General features: G+C 39.8%; 1 long non-coding RNA gene across 2 annotated transcripts in view; it reads right to left on the reverse strand.

Annotated features, from left to right (window-relative positions):
- Positions 1-1,620: 1,620 nt before the first annotated feature.
- LOC148224599 (uncharacterized) overlaps positions 1,621-21,098 on the reverse strand; it is an 88,458-nt gene continuing 68,980 nt past the window's right edge. For both annotated transcript variants that reach the window (XR_015799463.1, XR_015799461.1), the window contains 2 exons: positions 10,487-10,763; positions 1,621-6,489 (listed from right to left, as the gene is read on the reverse strand). This is a non-coding gene — a long non-coding RNA (uncharacterized LOC148224599). The remainder of the gene's footprint in view (positions 6,490-10,486; positions 10,764-21,098) is intronic.

Below are 21,098 nucleotides of genomic sequence, written 5' to 3' on the forward strand. Positions count from 1 at the left end.
GAAACTTTAAAGTACTGTGATTATAGCAGTTCAAAATTCTGAATTAATGTTGTAAGAAGTTCTGAAAGAGTGAAAGGCTTGTTCTTATTTTAGAATGAAAATCAAAATATTTACAACTGCTGAATGAAGAGCTAACACAAATATCTCATCTGAGAATTGTTAATGATGAAAATAAATAATCAGCACTTCTTTAATTATGTTGTAACCTCGGCCATAGTGAAAGATTAAAGAACAGCCTGAAAAGCCCTCAAAAAGTAAAGTGGCTAAGTGATCTGGAAATCTGAGACATGACTGCAGTTTTCTAGACTTCCAAAATTCCTTCCACATAGTCAAAAAATCAGAGTTTCTGAAAGCTTTGGCTGAGTAAAGACTGATTGAAGTGTCACTGATTTCAGCTGTGTTTTGTATTACAAAGTTACACATGCCTTATTTCATTCAAGCAAAACAATCTCAAGAAATGGAGATGACAGGATAAAGGTCAGTGGTCAAAGACATGAGCTCTTTAGTGAAATTTACTGCAACAGGAAAAATTAATGATCATATCTCTGTGCTTCTCTTCCATTTATTTAATTTTTTTAAACAAAGTAAAATGTCCTAGAACAAAAAAATATTCTTTGCAATGTTGCTTGGCGTGATTTGGCAGAGCCTTGAGATAACTCACTTTCTAACCTCTCATCAGCTCAGTGAAACTGAGCTATTTCTACAAACCTTTTACTTTCAAGTGACATTTTTTTCTTTAAAGAAAACATTGAAATTGTATTGAAAAATATCTGATAAACTCTGATGAGTGATGTCGATCCATAAATAACTATAGATAACAACTTTGTGTTGGCTTGCATAAATATTGACTGTCAGTGTAATGAAAAGTGCTAGTTTTTAATGTGCATTTTAAATGATCTTTGATTGATTTCTACATGTTCTTTAGAATTCCTGATGCACATTTCAAACTTCATTCTGCTTTTTTGTGTGGAGAAAAAAGGTGTTTTCTCCAGCAAAAGAGGATGCCCTTTACAAAAAAACCATTTTCACTTCTTGATGTAGAGTGAATGAGTATACTGTTTAATTATTTAGGAATTGAAAGCTAATGGACTTCCTATAATGTGGGTTCTTATAATTTCCTACAGCATCCTTCTCTGTACACCTGTGTGTGGCTCATCTCTGTCCTCTTAAATCAAGTCTCATGAAAAATTGCAGGAATGTTTGGGAAACAGAATGCAATGCTTTAAAGAAATTTCTTTGTGCCAAGGTATCATTCACTTCATTTAAAAAAATAAGTAAATGAAAGGGAAGCACAGAAATGTAATCAATATTTTTTTTCTATTGCAGTAAATTTCACTAAAGAGCTCACATCTTCAACTGTTGACCTTTATCCTGTCATCTCTGTTTCTGGGGATTGTTTTGCTTAAATTGAGTAGAGCATGTGTAACTGCAATGCAAAACACAGCTGAAATCACTGGCACTTCAATCAGTCTTTATTGTGCTGAAGTCGCAGTAGGATATCCCTTACTTAAACTGTAGTGTCACAATAAAGCAGAGTTGATTCCTTCAGCATAAGAAGGAATGGCAGTCGTATGCAAATATATAAATGTCAGTGCAAACAAAGGGCAATATGCAAATAGATTTGCTCTTGGCAGAATTTGTTTTAATTTTCAAATTTAATAAAATAGAGTAGATGAAAAGAAACACAGAAAAGAAGCAAGATTAACTAGTCATTGTCACCTCCTGGCTGAAGTCTTCAAAGTTCTGCTGTTCAGAGCATTGAGATCAGTTACCTGAAAAGTGTGAATGCTGCAGTAGAGCTTATGTTAAGCTTTCTCAAGACATTTAGAAAACAATTTAATCCTAAGTGTTCCTGATCCAAATGTTACCCAATTGAGTGCAGATCTGTGATGTGAAAACAGTATGCTGGCTTCCATCCACAAAGAAATTAATGTTCAAACAAATCACAGTGTTGTCTAAAATGCATGTTACAAAAGTAAGTAGCAGATGACATTAAAGCACTCCACAAATGTATGTGATCAAATAATTTCAGAGGAAGTCTCCAAGCACCTCAAAAAATGCTAAATTAGCAGCATAATAGGAAAATACACAATGAAAGTAGAAAGGAAAATGTGAATGTAGTCACCGTCCAAAAATGGTGAAATTCAAATAGTATAAACAGGTGGAGAGGGCTCAGTAAGGAGCTCAGTGGATTATTCTCTGATTACTTTTAAATCTATGTTCAAATCCTCATTTTTACTGCAACTAAAATAAGCAACTGATGACGTGAAATTTGTCTGCAATGGAAAGTAATCCACGTGCTAAAGACTTCAAAGAGTCAGAAGAGGCTCTTCATGATCCTAGGTGACTTACAGCAGTCAGGATCTACATCTATGTGCAGGCTCAGAATCTCCATCTGTCTTTTGACATATAATCTCACCTCAGTAGATATGCAAACCTGACCATCTTTAGTTTCTTACAGCATACCTGTGGGAGAGAAAATATGTAGGCACTTAAAAATATTTCCACATAACCTGGAGAATGATACAGTGTCTGTGAGGATGTTGAATTTCGTATTTAAAGGGTGATCCAAGGTGTGATATTTACATGCTGTTCTTCAGGTCAAAATGTCTGCTGTGACAGTGAAGCATGAAGAGAATTCATACACACACAGATCCGTGGATACACAATCTCCAGACTTTCAGAGCAACTGTGGATTAAGAGCTCCTCATCTCTGAAATGAATGCACATCCAGCCTGCCAGGTTGAGCTGCTACTGTAGATAGGCACATGTGTGTTATCACAAATGTCCAGTCCATGTCATGGGATACATTTCGGTCCAGCCCTGGGGCCATTCCCGTTGGAACTGCACTGGCATCCACATTGCTCACAGGCAGAGCTATCTTAGAGCTTATAGCTCATTCCAAGAAGTGATAATTTCAGCCAAGTATATTTCCATTTTGCCACAGCATTTCATCAGGATGCTGACCATTTCCTCATTTCATTCCAGGGGGATGCTGCCATTTTTTTGAGCATTATCTTGACCCACCCAAGTGACAGAGTTGCTGCAAGTGCTGTGGTGCATCAGCCATGAAGCACACAGGACAGCTGGTGGCTCTTGGCTTGGTGACTCCTGCAGTACATGCCCTGGACACCACTTCTGGCCTGAGCAGAGCCCCCTTAGCCAGACTCAGGCCACTCCTTCCTCCCTTCTCTGCTCCTGGACAAGTAAGCATAACACTCCCTAAGCATTGTACAGGCCTCAAATATATTTACCTCAGGGGCTTTCCTGACCCTGATGTTGTTTGCCTGTAACTCCCAGTAGATCTAATTTCCAGTGGTTTTTCTCATATGTGTCCTTGGAATCATGTCAAGTTTTGCATCCACAGACTTGTTTGTGTCCTTAGCAGTGTGGCTGTTGTGTTTTGACCCTCAGCCGTGACTGCTTCTTATGATTTGTCTTCTCTTGACATTTTTCTGTGACCTAGCATAGGTTAGAAGCTGTAACAGGAAAGGCATAATTAAACAGAAAGCTTACATGTACTGACAAGGAGCGGTGGAAGTACCAAATCCTTCACAACAGCTACATGAGGCCAAGAGGTACAACATCATGTAACCTCAACTGAATTTGGCTTAATATTTGATAGAGTCTATTCAAAGCAGTGTAATAAACTCAGAACAGCTGCTTTTCATTGTCACTACTAATGTGGATTTTATATGTCACTGGCTCATGAAAAAAAAGATTCTGCTCTAAGGTGTTGTTTGTTTAGCACTCAGCTGGTGCACGTGCCAACTTTTCTACCCCTGATGCAACAAGAGCCTGAGTCCTTTGCAATGCAGTATTTGGAACTTCAGCAATATTTGTTTATAAGTGTTCACCCAATTGTCTGTGTTTCCTAGCATCTTAAAAGTTACACAATTTCAGGGTTTTCTGTTGGCTGTAGAAATTATGCAAGTACATGGTTCTTTTTCATCTTTTTGCTACATGAATTGAGTCCATCATTACATAGTTATTATTTCTTTTACATTTACTTTCAAAAGTACTTTGCTTTTTCTTTCTTTCAGGAAGGATTTCTTCACTGAAAGGGTTGTCAAGCATTGAAACAGACTGCCTAGAGAAGTGATGGAGTCACCATTCATGGAAGCACTCAAGAAATTACTGGAAAAGAGCAAAAAGTGTCACAGTTCTGTTTGACAGCATGGTGTTCAGTCCAAGGCTGAACTCAATGATCTTGGAGGTCTTTTTGAACCTTAATGATTCTATGATTCTCTTCTATGATCTCTTGTCTCTTTTCTTGAACTCTTATCCCAAATCCTGCTGGGGTCAATATTTTGTCTCCTTCTCATCAGCAAGCTTTTTCTTCAGAATTCACCCCGGCCTCCCTTATCAGCTTTCATGTCAAACATCTGTGTAGATGCCCGATAAAAAGAGGGGACTTCATGTTTTTAAAATCAAGCTGATTCTTAAAACAACTATTTGTAGCTGCCGTTCCCACCCCTCCCATTTTGCAGAGGCAGACTTGTTGTTGCCGTCTCTGAACGTTCACACCTGTTGCCCCTGCTCTCTCCTTCCCCCATCAGTACATCCCTTGTACCTCCCTGGTGGTCTTGGCACGGTATCAGTTCATGTGCAAGTAAAAATAAGCAAGCTGTGTGACAGAAGAGACTAGTGGCTGTATGTCAATTTTATTTTGTTGTTTGCTTTCCTATTCTTTAAGAGGGAAATGGAGTCAGAATTACCCTAGCCAAGAATATGAGGTTAAAAAAGCACTTGCTTTTCAGAGGGACATATCTATTCCTGTATAGTTTATGGCTTTACCATTGCTCTGGAAGCACTCCGGCACCACAGCCTTCTCCTGTTCATGCCCCTTGTTCCATATCTGCATACTTTAAGCCTTTCAGCACGAATCATGTGTGAATTACCAATCTAGCAGCAGAAGTTCACAGAAGGGACAGTGTATTTCAGCAAAACTTCTCTCTTTATTCCCTCTTGTAAAAAACACAGCTAGCTAAATCCTAACCAATATCCTTTTCCACATGGCATGCATACCACGTAGAGAAAGCTAGGCCATTCATTCCTTGGGTGAACAGGATTTTACAGAAAAAAGTCAGATGATTCTTACAAATCAGTAAGAGTGACAAGATGAAAAAAACGAAGTCCCATTTAAGTTATCTGTTGGGAGGAAAAGAATGAGTCAACACTGACAATGTATTCATCTTAATGAGGACAAATATTTATACCAAACAAAATTAACATATCAGAAAATGCAAGAGAGGCATATAATTAACAAAAGGCAAGGGAATTGGCATAACATTGATAAATTCTTCATTAATAAAATAACTGTTTTAAAATGTCAAAATGAGTATATTTTATTCATAAATTGTGTAAAATTTAGCTCACTAATTAAAGACATAGACTTCATAGATATTTACATGGCAATTAAATCCACAATGCCAGTGACCCAGCCAAATTAATGTTGGCCCCAACTTAAAAGTAGACTGTATAAATAAATAATTCACACCATCACTAGCGTCTTTGCTAACCAAACAGTTCAGTGTAGAAATTCTGGGAATTATGAATGGCTTTGATGTGCATTATAAAAACACAACAAAATAAAGTGCAAAATAAAACACTCAAATGTTTTATTAGAGACTCAGATTCCAATCTAAGTTATATCAACAGTGATGGGAAGAATGCAAGCACAGCAGGTGATAAGAGTCCAGCTGTCTTTTTAAAGCAACTAAATCTGCTTTACAGATTCTTAGGCAGCAGGTCTGTGCTTACAGTTCCACACAAGAGTCCTCCAGATCCTCAGGCATTGTCATTGGTTTTGACTGGCCCATTTATCAAATAAGAGTTATCAGGCTTGTGCCTTACCTTAATTCTTGTTCCTAAGAAGAAAGGGAAAAATCACAAGCAGCATGCTAAGAACATAAGGAGGGAGGAATAGACACAATTTAAATTACCATTTGATACTGTATGCTCATGTGGTGGCATGTGGAGCTCCCTCTTTGCAGAAATTTAAAATTTGACTGTTGACAAGGAGCAGCAACATACAAAGGAGCTGTACAAAAGTAACTTGATCACAGCTTCCTTGAAAGTAAAATCCTACGGGGGGATAACCTGACAATGTTTCTGGAGAATCCACTTGCTATAAGAACTGGGGCAAAGTAGGGCACTGCTTCATCCTTGGTCAGGTTAAGAAAGAAGGGAACAGTGTAAGCTGAAGTCTCGGCATGGCCGAAAAAAAAAAGGTATAACTGCTATATGCTGGTGCTCTGTATCTGCCTATGCTTAATAAGAACCTCAGGCAGATGAGACTGACTGACCAAGGGAAGTGTATAAACAGAAGCGTTCTGCCAAACAGAGGTCCCAGAGCCAGGTCAGGATTAGTTCAAGGTGAAAGAAAAGGAGGGGCCTGGAACGATGCTTGTGTTATATTCCTGTCTTTACAACATCCTGTCTTGCTCCTTCCTGGTGCCCGATGTACCACACCCCACAGGAAACGTGCTACAAAAGAGGGAAGAAAAGAATCATAAAACTGAATTTAAAAATCAGCTTTATTATATGCTGTGGTCTGCTTGCACAGAGATGACTAACTTTTGTAACTATTAGGGATAAACATACTGTATAGCAGTATATAGCATGCAATTCATTCTTAGAACATCTCCCACCTCAAAACAGGTCTCAAAATGAAATTTAGGTATCATGCAGATTATCTGCACAGAAGTAAATCTCACCACCACCATATTTATTAAGTACCTGATTTAAAAATTGGACTAGAAAATATCTATTAATTATTTATAATCTTCACAGGTCAAAAAGGCTGCAGACAACCATGAAGCAGATCCAGTTTGCTTTAAATATCAGGGGTGTTTATCCCTACCTATCTCCCATGTGAGGCACAGTGTTGATGTGCACACCATACAGAACAGACCACCAACTTCTTGTGGCTCGGGGTTACTGGAATGTAGCTTTTTTAATTTTTTGCTTGCAGGACTGAATAATGCAAAGTCCTTCTGAAGTAATGATTCTCCTGAAACACTGGATATATTCCTAGGTTCTTATATTCCAGAAAGATATTGATAGGTTGGAAGATGTTCAGAGAAAAGTAACAGATGTGTTTAAGGCACTAGAGGGACTGATTTATGGAAGGAAAATGCCAGAAATAAAAATGAACATTATACTGAAGTTTTGAGCAACCCAGAATGAAATGGGAGGCCGATGTGACAACAATGTATGGGGTTTTTGAAATGTGCAAGGTTCGTTTACGGAAAGGAATTTATATTCAGGTCATCCAAGGCCTAAGATGGTAGGACGTAAATGGGTAGAAGTATCAGGAAAAAAAAAATATTAGTTAGCAGAGTTGGATCCCAGGAGAAGCCACTGAATTATTTTAAACAAGCTTTGGTAATACACTGGGGGCTGTACCATGAGGGAAAACCCTACATAAACAGGGAGAGAGATTTAATAATGTTTTCTCTTTCTAATTTCAGTGATTCAGCATCTCACGTCATAATTTCTGCTGTTGCAATTATCCTTTCCTTTTCTTTTGCTTTTTCGGATTTTTTTTTTTTACTCACACGTGCCACTCATCCAGTAGTTATGATGATTTCATACATTATTCAGCAAATGGCTTCCCATCTCCTACACATAAATGTCCCATCTGCATGCCAGTTGTCTGTCATAGCAGTCCCTTGACATGAGGAGTTATTCCAAGTCTCTGGGGAGAGTGCCTGCAGCCAGATCCACCTCTTCCCATCCAAGCTCTCCTCTGCAAGTTTGGTTATTTGAGGTTAGCTCAGCTTCTGGGCCCACACCATTGAAATGCTGAGTGTGCTTGGTTTGGGTTCATCCTTCAGGACTGGTACTTCTGGTCATAGTTCAGTATAGGGGGCATGTCACTAAATCACAGTATATATCAAGGCGGGTACTGAACGTGTTCCATAATAAACTCTTCCTGATACAACTCTGCTGATCTTGTCTCAGTCTTTCTTGGGTTTCAATACTTTAGCTGCATGATTGAAAGCTCTCATTTTTGGGGCAGAATTTCCAGAATAGCAAAGTGATCCTGATATTGGCTCCTTCTCTGCTTTCAAGCCATTGCTGCATGCAATTTTTCTTGTAATGTACTTTCCAAGTAATGGATTCAAGCAAACATGACTTCAGCCAAGGTCATAATTTTGGACTGAGCAAGGTAACAGATCTGTTTATATGCAATTCCAACAAAAGCTCTTACAAAGACAGCAGTTTCTGGTAAGTATTAGCAGAGCCAGTTGTGACCTGATCTTGCAAGCTCATCCACACTCTATGACTTTGTCTGGAGTTTTTGATACCCAAGGGAATATTTCACTTCACAGTCCCAGTTAAAATGAAGATCCAGTTCCTGAATGGATATTTTGAACATTCTTCAAGGAGTAAAACATCAGTAACAGTTTCAAATTCACATATACAAGTTTTATAAAAACACTTTAGAGAATAAATTAATATCATTGCCTCTATATTCCCTTAAGAATTCTGCTTCTTGTCCTGAATGAAAGACCAGTGGTATTTTTTTCCTTCATCACACGTATTTTTTAACATGTCCCTAAAGACCTCCAGCAAAACTCATCTCCAGGAAATCTATTCTGTCAGTTTAGTACTCTCAATTTTAAAACTTTCCTGAATTACAGCTAACCCGAATATTTCTGGTCATAATGTAAGCCTGTTGCTGCCTGTCTGCCTTGCTGGGGGCTTTGAAGAGTCAGCCATGCCTTTGCTCTCTGCTACAATCAGAACTCATTCAATCTGCTGCCAGAGATTGTGCTTTTCTATATTTTTTTTCATGAACTCCACTGCATTCCTTTTTATTGATCCCTACATTTCTTGAGGTGTTCTGCCCAAAACTGGACAGTTGTTCTAATATTCAGCTGAAGCTTTATGGAATTCTGAATAGAGGTCAAAGTCTCTTTCACTTATTCCTATTTATACCTTCTGATACAGCACTGAACTTTGACAAAATAGCATGAACATACTGACTTTTGTTGAACATTTAGATCCCCAGATCTGTGCTGTAGAAATGCTACATATAGTGTTATTTTTGAGCCAGAGTTTATTCATGATGATAATTCCTGTCCATGTACTTTCTACTTGTCCCTACTGAATTAAAGTATCTTTTTATAACTCCAGCTCTATCTCTCTTCTAGAGCATTCCAGATTTATCTTGTCTTCTGACACACTTGCAGGTCCACTAGTCTGGTCATCATCTCCAGATTTTAATAATCATCCTCTTTTTTCCATCCTAGTAGTCATTGATGAAAATATTAAGTATTACTGCATCACAGACACTTTTAAAACTCCAGAATCACAGTGTAACTTGTCCAAAAAACATTCATGTTTTCTCTCCAAATACAGCTTTCCTACCAGCTTTATTACTCCCCTGTGATACACTCATCCATTCTGTACTCCTCTAGCTTGTTCATGTGGTCTTCCTGAGATACTCCACAAAAAAAGTATTAAAATTAAATTATATGATGTGTATATTTTCCCTAACCACAAAGGAAAAACATGTTATCATCTTCGTGAAATGAATGAGTTGTTTGGTATGGTTTCTCTCTAACAAATATTCACTGGTTGTTGGCTCATCTTGTTTTCTTTCATGCATTTACAGCTAGGTTGTGGGCTTCTTTCTTTCAATAATTTTCCTACTTTCCCATTCTATAGTGTTGGATGCTTTGTTTGCCCTTCTCCTGTCATTTGCATATGTTGTTTTCTGTGAATCATTCCTTCCTACAATCTCTTGTGTGAGTTCCTTTACGTCTTGTTTTTTTTTGTCAGAAGATGTGATTTGTTGCTTATAGAAAAGCAGAGATGTTTGATGACTTGGAGCATGTTCTGTGTTGAATCCATTTCTGCATGATTTTGAAAAAGTAACCTTAATGGAGAAGGCATCACAAAGCTGATTTGCCAGGATCATTCTGATTTTCCTGATATTTTTATACACTGGCTGAAAGAGAAGCATTTAAAAATAATGATTTTTTTCAGCCACAAGCATAATATTTTCAGATTATGCTCAAGCATAGCTAAGATTCTGTGTTCTGGTACATCTTGGTTTTTCAGTGTCTGAAACAAAGACAATGATTGTTTCCAGGAAAATGTAGACTCTACATTACAGAAAACTTTCTGCAATATTTTGCTTCCAATAGTTCACTAATTTCTAGGGAGGAAATAAAAAATCCAGTAAATTGTAATAAAGCACTGCCCTTTTGACAATGAAAGTTGTCATTTCACTTCCAATGTTACTTTTATAGTTTCAAAACTTGTTCTTGGCTACATTTCAAGTATTTATAGCTCTCATATAATGTGTCTCAAGCAAATAGCCGATCTCGCCAACTCTTGCACATGTACTAAAGTCTGCTATGTGAGGTAGTTAAACATGGGAGTGTTAGCAACAGCAGAGCCCCAACATAAGACTATGACTTAAATCACACTGACAGACCAAAGCAACTGCTGCATGTTTCACAGATACCTGTGAAGATCTGTGCAGAACTGGAACCTTAACAAGGTGAGAAGAAAGGGAGATAATGCAAGACCGCATGGAAGAAGTCCAGCATAAAGCTGAGACACTGGATAAAGTGATTTCAGAAATTAGTTCATGCAGTCTGTACTTATTTTGCTCTTTATTTTCCTTTTTTTTCAAAGGTCTGAAGTAAGCTTGTCCTCTTTCAGCATCATGAGGCACTCAGAGAAGAGCAGGCTGCATTTCTCATGAATCACTGACGATTTTGGAATTGACAGTCAGATCTCTGAAACAGAGAAAGAAAGAAATAAATTCATTTTTCTTTCTTATACGTTTGTGACATTTCAAAATGGAAGTCGTTGCAGTAATCTTGGTAGTTGAAAAAAAATGGAAAACAAGTAAATGGTGGCAATTTGCTCCCTGTTGATCTGGGGTGAGTTTGAGAAAGGGTAGCTGGCTGTCTCAGCTCCATGGGCTTGAGGAGAGTGGAGCTGGGTGCCTGGACTGTCCCTTTCTCAGAGGGCTCAGTGGTGAACCTACTGCTGCCTCCAGCACTGAAGAATCAGGTCTGCATAGCTGACTGTGACTCCATCCTTTGGGGGTCTAATCCTTCCTGGCAAACACACTGAGCAGTTCACCATCCTGATAACCTTGCCATGGCCCCTGGCTGTGGTCTTTGTGTTCATTGATCCATTCTGTTGCCCATTTTGTCCAAACATCTGCTGCCCTCTCTTGGGTTGTGGTGCAGCTTGGCCTGAGCATTGTGTGAAGGGTGGACATGCTTTTGGCCTGGAGGTATGTGACCAATTGACCATAATGCACGGGTTTATTCATGGCTGCCCATTTTGCATACCAGCTTTGGACCTCACCTTTCTGCACTGTCCCCTGTGTTTCCTGTGTTACCCACCTCCTTCTCTGCTGCCACCATGTCCCCCACCACACCCCTTTGTGTGCTCTGCTGCTGCAGACCTGTGTCCCAGCCACCCTGCAGACTTTGTCACAGCCTCTCCTGCCTCCTGCTTGTGGGCAGCCTTGTCTGAGACCACGGGCATGCAGCAGGGCCCCACTGCAGACTCAGGCAGAGCAGGTATGCCCCAGCTAGCCAGGCTGAGCAGGAGAGTCCCCAGCCCAGCCTGAGACATACCTGCTCCTGACTGCCGGCCAGGCTGTGGGACAGGCTGCCACTCAGCTGCTAGCACACCATCTCCAGACCAGATGTTCTGCGGGTCTGCTTTCATTTGCTCTGAGCTGTGGTGCAAGCTTTATTTTTGTGTCTATTTTTCAAATGCTTCCTCGTCCGGCTCTGGAATTTTTATACACCAGTTTCTGTTTTAACCCTTAATCTACCAGTGATAGTTCTGCACATATCCTGAAGACTCCTGCAAATACTCTTACTGCACCATTTTCCTGCATGCTGTTGCTTTCCTTTCTGTCAGCTTAATGTCAGTGTATAGCAAATTTCCATTTGCTTTCAAACCATGTCAGAGCAGAAGCAATTCCTGCAAAATTTTTAAGGCACGTTAGTTATATTGAAGACTAAGCCTCTCTTAGATGCCCAGGGACTGGAGTGATTTTAGATGAGAAAAATGAGTTAGCTGCTTAAGGCCAAAAATCTTCAAGATGTGTAAATGACTTTAGACTAGACTGAAAAAAAAGTTTTTTAAACCCATACCTCGCATCACCTAAAAAAGTTCCAGTAGATATTTTTAATACCGCTAGGCATTCATTTTTAGGTATCAAGCCTCATTAATAAACCCTTCAGTTTTAAACGATCCCAGGATACTTCTGAAAATGTTTTCCTTATACTCTTTTTTACCCAATGTTTGAAGCATGACTTTTTTTCCCCCAGTCTGTGGCCTCTACAGATGTTTAGTATTTCTTTGTTGGTAGAAGACTGACAAGTCTGATAACAGCAGGTTCTAACCTAGTTATTAAATGTTAACCTCTTGAGGTTAAACAATTTCTTATGATATCATTAAAAATGCCCCAGGATTCCTAATGTAGCCTCCTCACATTTGCATCACTTGTTTAAGGAGAAAAATATTGTTTTTCTCATTCCAGCTACCTTGTGCAGAGCAGTCAGACAAGAAGTCTTTGTGTCCTTAATTCATTTTTGCTTCCTGTCCTGACAGGACCCCCTGCCAGAAAAATTCCCCAAACCATCTGCAGTTTGCAGGGATTTGAAGGTATAAGAGCCCAGGAGGGCCTATTGTGAAACACAGTAAAGCAACCTCTCTTTACCAACACTTAGTTCAGAAACTCAGGGCCACTTTCAATCCTTCTGCCAACAGTCCCATACCAAGGTGTGCTCCATCCCTGAACAGTTAACCCCCTCAGAGATTTTGGAAGGGCTGCACCCTGCAATGTCAAGAAGCATTACAGCTGCTTGGTCTTTATGACTGCTGAGCCATTTATTGATGTGCCTCTGTTCAGATTTGTGTGTCTCAGCCAGATAGGAACAATTTAGCTTATTACTCACCCTCCCCAAAATGATACGTCTGCAGACTGACATTTAATGGTACATTCACCCAGAAGAGGAGATGAGATGTCCAAAGCAGTTAAAGGAAGAGACATTTTCATTTCTAATGGCAGTCAGGATATTGGGAACGGATGACACATCCATCAGCTAAGTCAAACTGCTGGATTTTCCTGTTGCAGTACAGACTTTCATTATAGCCTCATTGATAGTGTTCAGTAATCTCTCAATGAAGTGCACTGTATACAGTAATTGACGTGTAACCTTTCTTCAGGAGGAAAATGAAGTCCATGAATAAAAGCTGGCTGTTTAGGGCTGCACACCAAGGTCTGGGGCATAACTCCTCTTTTCTCTCGTGCCTGCAAAGAGGGAACACCTGCAACTGCTTGGCAGGAAGGTTTTGTGACTGAACTAAGATGCTCTTTTCATGAAGGTGAGAAGCATCTGAGTTAAAAAATTACTTTTGCCCTTATGTAAGGGTCCCTCAATGGACTGGCATCCTGTGTAGTGCACTGGTTTGTGCTGGGTTCATTTCCTACCACACAGTGGGGTCACTGCCCTCCTTCTCCCATTGTGGCATCATGCCAGAGCCAAAGCAATGGAGGAAGGCCACATTTCAATGCCTGAGTACATGATTACGTCAGTGGAACCTTTATGAGCATTTTGGACCTAGCCAGTTTATTCTCACTCACCTTGCTTCTGTACTAAGCATGTAGAGCACACACTGCCGACTTGGAATCTGCAGGACCTGAATTGGCCTTGACATGCTGCAAAAATTGGCTTGAATTCTTTCCCTGAGATTTTCTCATTGTTCTTTTTTTAATCAGGGATGGGTTTTGTCCGTTTTTCACTCAAAAAGATTGTTGTAAACTTCAGACATCATAGCTGAAGACTGTAACAGAAACATGCTTTTTGACGAAATGTTTGTAAGATTGTTAGTCAGCGCAGAAAGTACTGCAGAAGTGTTGTTTGGCTATCTGACAGAGAAAGTGATCACTTTTTACTGTTGCTGCAAAATTGCCATATAAGGTTACTTCAAAGTTGAGTACTACATCTTTCTCTTTAAATAACCAGGACATAGGGAGAGGAAAGCTAGAGGGTGGGGAGACCGCACCAAAGCTGTCTGAAATAACATGTTTGATGATGTTTACTTTTTGCTTTTGAAAGAGGAATGAAGTACCTTCTCTTTAGAGAGAGGCAAGAAAACACTTCTTTCTAAAGTACCTGGGGCCAGGATCAACTTCTGTTCACAGACACTGACACCATTTCCCTTGTCTTCAGCAGGAACTGCTCATGCATCTGAAGAGAGCCCCTAGGCTCTACAGGTTTGATAACTTCCCAGCCAAGGAGTGCATGTTTCTCCCTTCTCAGTTTTTATCATTCACTCACTATCCTCCAGACACATCCTTTGTTAAACTGAAAGCCTTGAGAGAAAGCACCCATCTCTCCAAGCCCCTCTCATGTGTGTAAAAGGCAATTATGATTCTTTCATGTGGAAGATTTTAAGAGACATGTTCTGACTATAGCTTGATTTGTACACTTTGCCTAGCCTACCTGAGAAGCCCAGAAATGGAGAGTGCACAGCTGTGACTGCATTCCTGCGTGGCTCTGTGCATGGGGGCCAGCGCACTGTGGAGCAGAGTCCATGCTCAGCACTGTCAGTCTCTGTTTCTAAGGGACCTTTTCCCTGCCTTTGCCCTTGTAGCTGTCTTTTACCTAACCTCTGAATAACCATTAGCAGCAGGCAGACCCTTGAATTTTCAGTAAGGCAGTAAGGTATTTCTCTCAGTTGACAGCTTTATAGGCTTCTTGCATGTCAAAGATCTTTCTGCCAGAACAACTTGTGTGAAGGGTGGGACCAGCTGAGAGACTGGGGGCTTTCTCTACAACAAAGCCCCAGATTACCCGACATTAACATGGCACTGGCATTTTGCTTCTGGCCACAGGTACAAGTACACCTCTTTTAACAGTGTTGCAGTTTGTCACCTACTCTACAGCTGCATCCTGGTAGATATACATGTGAGATGTTCCTCTGTTTAATCCTCCTGCCAGTCTGTAATGTGGGAGCTGCTCTTTAAACTCCCAGCATGATAAGTCCTTTACTACAGGCCATCCTGTCCATCCTCCTTGAATACAAGAGAGAAAATTATGATCTTCACGACTGAGAGTTAAGAGCTGTAAATCATGAATGAAACCACACATAAATCTTATGAAGCACCAAGATTTAATATGCACCTTAGCTTTCCCTTTTCCTGTTGTCTTTCTTAAAAGGTTTCCTGCTGAATCTTTTGCAGGTCTCAGACCCTGTTCAGTGGTGTAGAATTCTCCCCGTGCACATACAAGGTCTCTAGTTTGGACATCACAGAGCCCACAGGTGCTGGAGGGGACTGGAGGTGTCTGAATCTGATTAGCAACATGGGTGCTGCTTTTCCAAGTTTCTGAACAACAAAGCAATCATTGTGGCATTAATGCTAAATATCCTTGTGTCTAGTATGAGGCTGTACAAGTCCATACTGCCCTGGGATTGAAGGCATACACAAGTTTTTCAGTCTTACCACAATAAAGTGTGTTCCAGCACACTTTACTGCCTTCAAAATTTTGTCATCATTTCCTAGCTGGGGGATCTTTTCTGCTTCACTTGTTATCCATATGACAGTAAAATAAATAGTCTGTTGGAAGTACACAAATAAATTTTAGACTTAAAAGTTGGAATGCAGGGGCTTTTTTTTTTCTTTAAGGGAACACTTGAATTTTGTCTTAGGAGATGTGAGGTTTTGCCAATTTCTTGTTCATATTCATAAGGTATGAAGTCTGAGTAATACATGAAAAATGCGAGTATCCATGTAGCTAGGAACTGCAAGCTGAGAGTCATAGATAAGAATACGAATAAGGATCCCAGTAAAATGTTTCCATGTTGTTTAAACTCTGGCATTAAGTTACTTCTAGTGAAAGATGCTGCAAACTGAAGTTTTCCAAATTTTGGAAGGAAGAGACACAACACAGTCAGTGACAAAATAAACCTCCCACAGATTTTTTCTTTCAGGCTGTCTTCACCAGCTGTAAAAAACTAAAAATATATAGAGCTGAAAATCCTGTTGGCCCATGGAGACCCTTTCCTACCATTTCTGACAGCAGTGGCAATTGTGATTCTGGATCCAAAGAGCTGAATAAAATGTTTCTTGCATGTTGGCTTATTAACAACCACCATTAACACCTACCAATATCCCATCTACTGCAGAATGAGAGCCTGGTCATGTGTAAATGTGTTCAATAAACATGCAGCAAATCAGGCACTTTTTTTTTCCAGTGAACATTTTGTCAAGAATGATTACAGATCTGCCTCAGACATAAAGGTCTATAGAGCAAGCATGGCAAAAACTCCACTCCAAATATTTTCATATTTGTTCCAAAGCAATGAGTATCCTTTTGGGATGCTCAATAGCAACCAGCATCAGGGTGTTCACTGAAAGTTACAACACTTATAAATAAATACACAATCTATTGGCTTTGAGGGAAGTTTGTCTGTAACCCTGGCAAGCTGGAAGTTCCTTAGAGCCTAACACAGGACCAAGGGTATTCTTTAGAAAATCATCCTGTGAGTAATATGGCATTATTTTTTATTCTTTATATAATAAATATTTTTTATTATAAATGGGTATTTTTATTATTTTTAGATATTATTAAATCCTTTCTGTAGCACTTCTTTCCCTCAGTTTTGCTGAGGTCAGCAAATATAAGAATTTTCCCTTTTATCAGTCTGACGGTTATTATCTTTTTTATTTCCTCCTCGTTCTTCTATTATAAGATAAAGCCAAAAAAAGGGAACTTCTGACCTTTGTAGAACCATCTGGTGTTTTGTACGCTCCTATCTGCATGACTGCAAGGGCTAACAAATGCCTATTTAAAAATATTTATTTTTCGTTGCTGTAAAGGCAAACATCAGTCACACTTAATGTGAATATTAAGTGGAAAAGTGATTTTGGTGGAACATGGGCATCAACTGGAAGAAGCTCAATGAGTTTCTTGCTCAGTATGAATTTATTTGAATGCAGCTAGAAGAGCATTATCAGTATCATGTGTCTGAACAAGGTCTATTTAGCTTGTACTTCATTTCTAGAGGTGTAGGAAAGAGTAGTCTCTTTAACTGTTTGATGTCCAGCCTTGGTTTTCATGCATTGTCAGCATGTCCTGTTCTGCAAGTCTTTTTGAAATACACACCCTCAGCTCTAGTATTTGCCTGTTCCTCTGAAGAACGACTTTTTTAGGAAAAAAAAAAAGTTACTTCAAAAATATTAGACAATCCCCAGCTAGGATATATGACAAAAAAGATTCTGCAAAGATAATATATCCATTAATACTGACCCAGATTAATCCTTCTAGAAGCTGTTTTTCTTCCAAGTTTTGTTTTTAAATTTCTCTGAGCTTTCTCGATCACCATTTACTTATCTGTCTCTCACAAAAAAAATCACACACTCAGTGTCTACCAATGCCAATGACTTTCAGAAGCTGTTGTCTTGTGGGTGCCATGAAATATTCACTAGACAGCTCAAGTTAGTTTCCAAATATAAATATCTGTCTGTGGATTGCTTCCAGAGGCAGATGGGGTACAAATCAAAATTCATATGAATCTTATTTTTAAAAAATAGTCCTATAACAAAAGAGCTGGTTTGGATGACTTACAGAATAGATAAAGGAAGTAATCATTGTAAATAAAGTACTCATTCAATTAAATATTTTTCAATAATTAAAAGAAACTCATGTTAGTCTAGTAGGGAAAAGTTATGTGCTAAGGCACCAATGACATTGATTTATGCATAACTGGATATAAAAGAGCAAAATAACATTGAGCTTTCAGATGTGAAAATGTATCTTAAGAACAAACTGAAGGTTTTTTGGACATTTTTACAGACTAACAATAGTCAGTACCTTTAAATTTAATCTTAAAATCATAATATCAAAAGATGCAATCTACTTCCTTGAGCCTCAGGAATCCATAAACATGGCATATAGCCCACATTTATCAAGGCAAAAAATGTGGGCATTTCCAGAGGATAATTATTGTTTGCATTTGAGACTCCAGTAATGGGGCGGAAGAAGGCAGCTGCCTTTCCTTTTCCTCAGGAATGCTGAAAGGTTACACTGGATTACTAAGTGGCTGCACTTCTTGTTCATGATGGAGTAACAGAGTGATGCATCAATGAAAACATGGGTGTATTCTGAGGATTGAGACATCTCAATTTTACTGCACAGGAGGGAGGTGAGAGTATTGGAGGAGGGGAAAAGGGTGTGCCCTGTGCAGTGGGAAAAGGGCCTGACTTACTGGTGTTGGTCTGGGAAGATAGGAGAGCTTGTGTTAACAAGTACCAGTTCATGGAGTTCTGGTCAAAAAAGGATTATCCTTTAAGGAAGGTGTTTATGGGTGTATATGGGCTGTTTAGGGGAATATGGGTAGTCCAGACTCATGAAGAGCTGCACTAAATGTTGAGCTGTGAGCACCAGAACTAGGCACCCCCAGATTCAGTTTCTCTAGATCCCCTCTGTTCCACTCTACAACAAAAGGAGAATAGCATGGGTGGATATGGGGCTATAGGCAAAGTATAAGACAGCTAAGTCTGAAAAACTTGAATTTGTCAATCTAATAAGTACAGCCTCCAGAATAATGCTGTATATCAGCAGGAGCTTAACTAGTATCCTGCTGTCAGATAAGAATCATTTTACCATGCTTTCATAAATCCATCTCCTTGAGAGGATATGGATACTGGGTGACAGTATCTTGGGTACTCAGATAATGGTACTGGGTGATAGTGGATGGCATCCACTGTATGAAGCAAAATGTCTGTCACAGGCATTTTTATCTTGTTTAAATTATGAGACTAAGAATACATCCTCAGTTATTTATCTTCTACACCTTTTTCCCAAAGCGTGCATTATCTAATTTCAGAGCCATTTTCACTTGCTTTTTAGTCCATATATGTTCAGAGCACATCTCTGGAAGGCAAAATCATGGAGAGTTTTATAAAAGCAATTCTTGCCAGTGCAACACAAGAAAGCATCCCTGCTTCTGAGCTGCTACATCACAGGGACGTAACCATTTTCTTCCCTTTGCCATTGAAACTGTAGCTCATACCACCAAACTCTATCCTACTGTGCAGCATAAGAAAAGAGTTATAGAATGAGCTGGATCTTTACTCTTGATGGAAGTTTGGAATTAACAAAAAAGGCATCAGAAACAGAGTTAAATTTCCCCACCTTTTGGGGCTTGTACCATTGTGTCAAGGCTGAGAGACATGAAGATCTCCTCACTTCATATCATGCATCTTGGGCATATCCTGCCTGCAGGTGTTTGGGTGTCAGATCAGTGTGTGCCCTATGTCTCCTAACTTCTAATTTCCTCTGGAGGGGAGCTTTGTTCTGCAGGCAGTCAGAAAGCCACAATATTTCCACATCTGGATGCCCAGTGGAGCCAGACTGAGAGCACTCCCAAGCTCACCAGCCCTGACTGGCAGGTGGAGCCTCTCTGTAAAACTCCTCCGTTAAATTCTCCTCCTTCCCAACAGGAGCCATGTCTCCTAAGGGTGCAGGGGCTGTACTTGCTCCCATTCACTGCTGTTCCCTGGATCCACAGAAGGAAATGCATCCACTGGCACTGAGTGAGAACTCAGGGGTGAGGCCTCAGTTTGCATCAGTGGCCATTGTGCTAGGAATTTTCCTGATTCATAAGGAAATGTTCCCCACATGGATGCTGAGTGTGTGTCAGAACTCTTCTGTGGCTGTACCACTAGAAGGTAGATATCTAGTTAAGACTTTTGACTCCAAGGTTAGATGTCTTTTTAAGGCCATCTGTAGCCTCAGCCAAAATGCAGCTTCAGCCAGTTGAGAAGGCTCTAGGTGGATGACTGATCATTTTAGGTAGTGAGTCAAAAGTGGCTGGTTTTAATGATAACTTTGTTATTTCCTAGCTAGAGAAGTTGGTTCAACTTAAGTAAAACATACTTCACATTGACCTTAAATAAAGTGGACCCCAGCTTCCACTGAAAAATCCCTAGAAGGTGAAGATCTGCTTACTTTGCTCCTATTCTTTACATTGATTACAGTGGCCTTTGGTTAAGGCCTTGAGTGAATTTTATGTTAACATATGCATTCTAAGTACACATTTGTACAGCCAAAGGTTAGAGGGCTCATAATTCGGAAAGCTGAAACTCTTGCTTTTGTCTGAACCAAAAGGAAAGACTTTGCTTCCTCAGACAGAACTGATGGATTTTAGCTCTGGATAGTCTGGCTGAAGAGCACAAAATCCCTCCCCAGGCTGAACTGTACATAGCCCATCCATCTACAATAAGCTGGTGGGGGTTTTGTGCTGTTTACCTTAAGCAGGTAAGTGCTGGCTGTGCCCCTGTCTGTCTGTGGGAACTCTGTGCTGCTGCATGCTAAGTAACTCAAGCTGGCTATTTTTGCTGCCAGCAGTAGAAGCCTTGCTGATGGTTACCTCACCTGGTATGAACATCCTTAGCATCCTTGCTTAGCTTCTGCAGCCCAGGTTAAGTGCATGGTGCAAAACCTTCAGCCAGCTCAGGTTAAACCTACTCAAAAGTCAGCATTACTACCAGTTGCAGTGTAGGCAAATCCCAAGGTTTCCTGTACTATCTGTGCTCCTCCTTAGCAGTACTTCACTGTAAAGGTGCAATGATTCTCCCCTCCCTTTTAATACAATCTTTTCTTCAGTCATGCTAATCTCCAAAGACTCTGTATCTAAAGATCAACCTCACTGATTTGCCAGCTAGATCAAGATGGGGAAGGGGGTGGGGGGGAAGGCTGGAAGCAAATGTAGAGTAAACTGAGCAGTTATGCAAAGGATGCATATATAGTCAGTATTAAGATGCAAAGGGTAAGTTAATGGCATAATGTCAGCATCACTGGTGGTATATCTAGAAAGGTTAAAAATAAATAAATCCTTTCTGAGTATAATCTGCTTCATTTAGGTATTGTGTGAGCTATGAAGATCGCCTTTTTCAGAGCTCCAAAAACCTCAGACATCCTTGTGACCATCGCAAAGCACAACAGTACTTTTCAACCAGCAGGAGGGACTTGGTTTCCCCAAAATTCTTTCTTGTTCCTCTGATTGTTTAGCACCTGCCAGCTACTAGC

The sequence above is a fragment of the Sturnus vulgaris genome, chromosome 2 (assembly GCF_052056855.1).
Source record: "Sturnus vulgaris isolate bStuVul1 chromosome 2, bStuVul1.hap1, whole genome shotgun sequence".
NCBI lineage: Eukaryota > Metazoa > Chordata > Aves > Passeriformes > Sturnidae > Sturnus > Sturnus vulgaris.